The sequence below is a fragment of the Sciurus carolinensis genome, chromosome 4 (genome assembly GCF_902686445.1).
Source record: "Sciurus carolinensis chromosome 4, mSciCar1.2, whole genome shotgun sequence".
Lineage (NCBI taxonomy): Eukaryota > Metazoa > Chordata > Mammalia > Rodentia > Sciuridae > Sciurus > Sciurus carolinensis.
The window spans coordinates 109,162,211-109,169,351 of NC_062216.1; positions in this window are offsets into that span (position 1 = coordinate 109,162,211).

Sequence of the window (7,141 nt, forward strand, 5' to 3'; positions counted from 1 at the left end):
TCAGGGCCTTGTGCTTGCAAGGCAAGCACTCTACCAGCTGAGCTATCTCCCAGCCCTACAGTGACTGTCTTAAAGACTAGGAATAAGGAAATCTTGCCAATACCACCCCTACTGTTTTAATAATAATATTATTATTACCCCTATTGTTGATATTATTATTGTCTGACAGTATTATCGACTTCCTCAGAATATCATTATCTCCGTATCAATTTTATACAAAAAATTAATATACCTAAAATATGGGAAGAGGAGGGAAGTGAGCTAAACAGCAAGTCCCAATCTCCTCACAATACAGAAAGAAGGCAGCAAAGAAAAAAGCAGAATTGAGAGATGGGTAACAAAATAAATGCTCTAAGACTCAGTATTACAAAGTTCCAGACCTGGAGAGACTGGAAGATTAGTTATTGAGACAAAAAAAATAGACCACCCATAGGCAGTCAGGAAAAGGGTCTCAGAGAAGAAAAGGACGAAGAGAAAATTAGGAAATCAAACTTCTGACCCCAGCTATTCCTAGCCACAAAGACAATTCCTTAACAGTCACTAGACATGACCAGCCACAAAGGTACTTCCTCTTGCACCAACAGACCCTCACCCCAACTCTTGTACTGATTAAGGCTTAGAAATCACTGTTCTCTGCAAATCAAAATTACTCTAAGATTTCATCTCACTCCAGTCAGAACGGCAATTATCAAGAATACAAGCATTAAGAAGCATTGGCAAGAATGTGGGGAAAAAGGTACACTCATCCATTGCTGGTGGAACTACAGATTGGTGCAACCACTTTGGAAAGCAGTATGGAGATTCCTTAGAAAACTTTCCAAAACCACTTTGGAAAGCAGTATGGAGATTCCTTAGAAAACTTGGGAAAAGGTACACTCATCCATTGCTGGTGGAACTACAGATTGGTGCAACCACTTTGGAAAGCAGTATGGAGATTCCTTAGAAAACTTAGAAAACAATGATATGATTCTATATTTAGCATATAGAACTTGGATCCACCATTTGACCCAGCTATCCCACTCCCCATATACCCAAAGGACTTAAAATCAGCATACTACAGTGATGCAGCTACATCAATGTTTATAGCGGCTCAATTCACGATAGCTAAGCTTTGGAACCAACCTAGATGCCCTTCAACAGATGAATGGATAAAGAAAGTGGAGTATATATACACAATGCAATATTACTCAGCCTTAAAGAAGAATGAAATTATGGTACTTGCAGGTAAATGGATGGAACTAGAGAATATCATGCTAAGTGAAATAAGTCAATACCAAAAAACAAAGGGCCAAATGTTCTCTGATATGTGGGTGCTAATTCACAATGCGGGAGGGGTCTAGGGAAGAATAGAGGTACTTTAGATTAAGCAGAGGGGCGTGAAGGGAGGGGAGGAGGTATGGAGGGAGGAAGGATAGTTTAATGAATCGAACGTTATTCCCTTATGTGCACATATGACTACATCATGTACAACCAGAACAATGAGAAGTTATACTCCATTTATATATGATGTGTCAAAATGCATTCTACTATCATGTATAACTAATTAGAACAAATAAGAATAAATAAATAAATAAATAAATTTTTAAATGAATAGAAAGATACCAAATAAGTAATCTAACATTATATCTCAAGGCCCTAGAAAAAGAACAAACCAACACCAAAACCAGTAAAAGACAGGGAATAATTAAAATCAGAACTGAAGTCAATGAAATTGAAATTTTTTTGAAAATACAATCAATGAAACAAAAATTAGTTTTTTGAGAGGAATGAAATTAAATGGATGTGAATAGGAAAAGAAGAAATCAAACTATTCCTATTTGTCAATGATATGATTCTATATTTAGCACACCAAAAAAAAAAATTTCACCAGAAAATTTCTAGAACTCATAAATGAATTTGGCAAAGTATCAGAATGTAAAATTAACACTCACAAATCAGTTACATTCCAATACATCAGTGATCAAGCAAGTGAAATAGAAATTAGGAAAATTACCCCATTCATAATAACCTTGGGGGAAAAAAAACAAGTATTTGGGAATCAATCTAACAAAAGAAGTGAAAGATCTCTACAATGAAAACTACAGAACACTAAGAAAAACTGAAGGACACCTTAGAAAATAGAAAGATCTCCCGTGCTCTTGGATAGGCAGAATAAATATTGTCAAAATGGTCATACTATCAAAAGTGCTATACAGATTTAGTCCAATTCCTACTAAAATTCCAATGACATTCTTTGTACAAATAGAAAAGGCAGTCATAAAATTCATTTGGAAAAATAAGAGGTCCAGAATAGCCAAAGCAATCCTCAGCAAGAAAAGTGAAATAGAAGGCATCACAATACCAGACCCCCACATAAATACTGTTATCTCTTACTAGACAAAGGAGCTGTAAACATACATTGGCTTCTTTAACAAAAGATGCTGCAATATGAAATTAAATTCCTATCTCTCGCCCTGCACAAAACTCAACTCAAAGTGAATCAAGGATCTAGGCATTAGACAAGAGACCCCATGCCTACTACAAAAAACAGTAGGCAAAATTAGGAACCAAATTCCTCAACAAGACTCCTAAAGCACAAGAAGAAAAATTAAGAATCAATAAATAGGATTTTATCAAACTAAAAAGCTTCTTCACAGCAAAGGAAACAATCAAGAATGTGAAGAGAGAGCCTACAGAATGGGAGAAAATCTTTGCCACCTACAGTTCAAATAGAGCATTAATCTCCAGGGTATATGAAGAACTCAAAAAATTTATCACCAAAAAAAATAAATAAATAACCCAATCAATAAATGGGCAAAGGAACTGAACAGACACTTCACAGAAGAAGAAACATGATTGGTCAACAAATATTTGAAAAAGTTTGCAACATCTCTAGCAATTGGATAAATGCAAATTAAAACTACACTGAGATTTCGTCTTACTTTAGTCAGAATGTTAATTATCAAGAATACAAATAACGATACATGTTAGTGAGGATGTGGGGAAAAGGGTGAGACTGCAAACTGGTGCAACCTCTATGGAAAGCAGTATGGAGATTCCTAAGAAAACTTGGACTGGAACCACCATTTGACCCAGTTATCCCACTCCTAAGTATATACCCAAAGGACTTAAAACGAGCATGCGATAGTGACACAGTACATCCATTCATAACAGCTAAACTATGAAACCAACCTAGGAGTCCTTCAACAGATGAATGAACAAAGAAAATGTGGTAGATATATACACAATGGAATATTACTCAGCCTTAAGGAAGAATGAAATTATAGCATTTGCTTGTAAATGAATGGTACTGGAGACTATCATACTAAGTGAAATAAGCCGGTCCCAAAAAGTCAGAGGTCAAAAGTATTCTCTAATATGAAGAAGCTAATCCAAAATAAGGGAGGATTTAAAAAAATAAAAGAACTATCAGTATAGTATAATAAGGGGAATGAAGGGAAGGGAGAAGGGATGGGGTAGGGAAAGACAATAGAGTGAATCTGACCTAACTTTCCTATGTACATATATGAATATACCACAGTGAACCTCACCATCATGTACATCCACAAGACACTAATTTTAAAAAACACTGTAAGTAAATAGCAGAAAGATCAGCAGAGTAGAGGGAAGGAAACACAGGGAGGAAGGAAAAAAGGAAAAAAAAGGGTGATACTGGGGGTTAAATTAGAACAAATTATAGTCCATGCTTTTATAATTGTGTCAAAATGAACTTTAATGTTATGCATAACTTTAAAATAATAAATATGATTATTACTTAGAAAACCCAAAATAATTCATTACTGGAACTGAAAAGAGAATTTAGTAAGGCTTACAATTATAAAATCAAACTACCAAAACAAATAGAATGTCTCTACTCACACACTATCTACCCAGAAAATATAATCAACAACAAGTTAGTATTTACAAAAGTTATTATATTTCTAGGAGTAAACCACTATGGGATAGTTAAGATATTAACGGAGAAAAACTCACATTCTCTTAAAAGACTTTGAAGATTATTTGACTAAATGGAAAGACATTTCAGGATTTTGGATGAGATGTTTGACTACTATGAATGTTTCAGTTTTTCTCCCATTTAACTTATAATTTCAATGTGAAACCAATCAAAATTCCTGTTGGTTTTCTTTAAGGATCCAAATAAACTATTACTTCAATATTTATGTAGAATAATGAACACTAACCAAGTTTACCTCTTTAAAGTCCCAAGTTTTCAATTCTGCAAAGATTTCAATGAAGTTGACACAGGTGCATTAAAGTAGAATGGAGCACGCCTGTAATCCCAGAGACTGGGGAGGTGGAGTCAGGAGGATCACAAGTTCAAGACAGACCAAAGAAATTAAAGGGATACGAATAGGAAAAGAAGAACTCCAACTATTCCTATTTGCTGATGATATGATTATATACTTAGAGGAACCAGGAAATTCCACCAGAACACTTTTAGAACTCATAAGTGAATTCAGTAAAGTAGTGGGGTATAAGATCAATGCACATAAATCTAATGCATTTTTATACATAAGTGATGAATCTTCAGAAAGAGAAATTAGGAAAACTACCCCATTCACAATAGCATCGAAAAAAATAAAATACTTGGGAATCAATCTCACAAAAGAGGTGAAAGACCTCTACAATGAGAACTACAGAACACTAAAGAAAGAAATTTTAAAAAACCTTAGAAAATGGAAAGATCTCCCATGTTCTTGGATAGGAAGAATTAATATTGTCAAAATGGCCATATTACCAAAAGTGCTATACAGATTCAATGCACTTCCAATTAAAATCCCAATGACGTACCTTATAGAAATAGAGCAAGCAATCATGAAATTCATCTGGAAGAATAAGAAACCCAGAATAGCTAAAGCAACCCTTAGCAGAAAGAGTGAAGCAGGGAGTATCGCAATACCAGATCTTCAACTCTACTACAAAGCAATAGTAACAAAAACGGCATGGTATTGGTACCAAAATAGAAAGGTAGATCAATGGTACAGAATAGAGGACACGGACACAAACCCAAATAAATACAATTTTCTCATACTAGACAAAGGTGCCAAAAATATGCAATGGAGAAAAGCCTCTTCAACAAATAGTGCTGGGAGAATTGGAGATCCATATGCAACAGAATGAAACTAAACCCATATCTCTCACCATGCACAAAACTAAACTCAAAATGGTTTAAGGACCTCGGAATCAGACCAGAGACCTTGCATCTTATAGAAGAAAAAGTAGGTCCAGATCTTCAACATGTCAGCTTAGGACCAGAGTTCCTCAACAGGACTCCCATAGCACAAGAAATAAAAGCAAGAATCAATAACTGGGATAGATTCAAACTAAAAGCTTTCTCTCAGCAAAGAAAACTATCAGCAATGCAAAGAAAGAGCCTACAGAGTGGGAGAAAATCTTTGCCAATCATACTTCAGATAGAGCACTAATCTCCAGAATCTATAAAGAACTCAAAAAACTCTACACCAAGAATGCAAATAATCCAATCGACAAATGGGCTAAGGAGATGAATAGACACTTCACAGAAGATCTACAAGCAATCAACAAACATATGGAAAAATGTTCAACATCTCTAGTAATAAGAGAAATGCAAATCAAAACCACCCGAAGATTCCATCTCACCCAATTAGAATGGCGATTATCAAGAATACAAGCAACAACAGGTGTTGGTGAGGATGTGGGGAGAAAGGTACACTCATACATTGCTGGTGGGGCTGCAAGTTAGTGCAGCCACTCTCGAAAGCAGTGTGGAGATTCCTTAGAAAACTTGGAATGGAACCACCATTTGACCCAGCTATCCCACTCCTTGGCCTATACCCAAAGGACTTAAAATCAGCATACTACAGGGATACAGCCACGTCAATGTTCATAGCTGCTCAGTTCACAATAGCCAGATTGTGGAACCAACCTAGATGCCCTTCAATTGATGAATGGATAAAGAAACTGTAGTATATATATATATATATATATATATATATATATATATATACACACAATGGAATATTACTCAGCTGTAAAGAATGATAAAATTATGGCATTTGCAGGCAAATGGATGAAATTGGAGAATATCATGCTAAGTGAGATAAGCCAATCTCAAAAAACCAAAGGATGAATGATATCACTGATAAGTGGATGATGACACATAATGTGGGGTGGGAGGGGTTAGTGTTAGGGTTAGAGTTAGGGTTAGGGAGGGGGGCAAGAATGGAGAAAGGAAGGACTGTATAGAGGGAAAAGAGGGGTGGGAGGGGTTGGGGGAAGGGAAAAAATAACAGAATGAATCAAACAACATTACCCTATGTAAATTTATGATTACACAAATGATATGCCTTTATGCCATGTACAAACAGAGTAACAACATGTATCCCATTTGTTTACAATAAAAAAATAAAAATAAAAAATAAATTAAAAAAAAAGCCAGCTTAGCAACTTAGTGAGGCTCTAAGCAACTTAGGGAGACCCTGACTTTAAATAAAACATTAAAAAGGGCTGGGGGGTGTGGCACAGTGATTAAGCACTCCTGGGTTCAATCCCTAGAACCAAAAATTCAATAAATAAAGTAGCTTGGACAGCCAGCTTCTCCAGGTTCTCAGACCGGAACTGGCCCGCTAGTGAGAATCTTTCCGACCAGAACAAGCTCCGAGTCCCAGAGCCCCTGCAGCGCAGCATACTCTGGCAACGAACCAGCGGAGAGCCGCGATCCGCAAACAGCCTCTGGGATTAGGGCAGGGCAGCCAGAGACCTCTTCAGGCGGCTCTGCCCACTCCGGCTGCAGGCTCTCTTCACAGGGCGATCCAAGATGGTGGCCTAGAGGGAGACTGCACCCCCAGTCGCTCCAGAACCCTGGAGTTAAGAAGGGGAGGCATTGAGAGACTCGAACTGAAATAGAGCCACAGGTGAGTCTGCCCACTGGGTAAAGCTCGGCCCGGGTGGCAGGCCCAGATAGAGGTGGCTTATTGGAGCCGGGCAGGGCAGCTAGAGTCTTCCCAAGGTAGCCTTCCACACTCCGGCAGTGGGCTCCTCCCACACGGCCAGCTGCACGGTGCAGGCCCACAGTGAGAGCATTTCCGCACAGAGCCAGTTCCAAACCGTGGAACCAGTAGGGGGCTAGGGGCAGTTTTCTTCGGATGAGCTGCTTTATCAG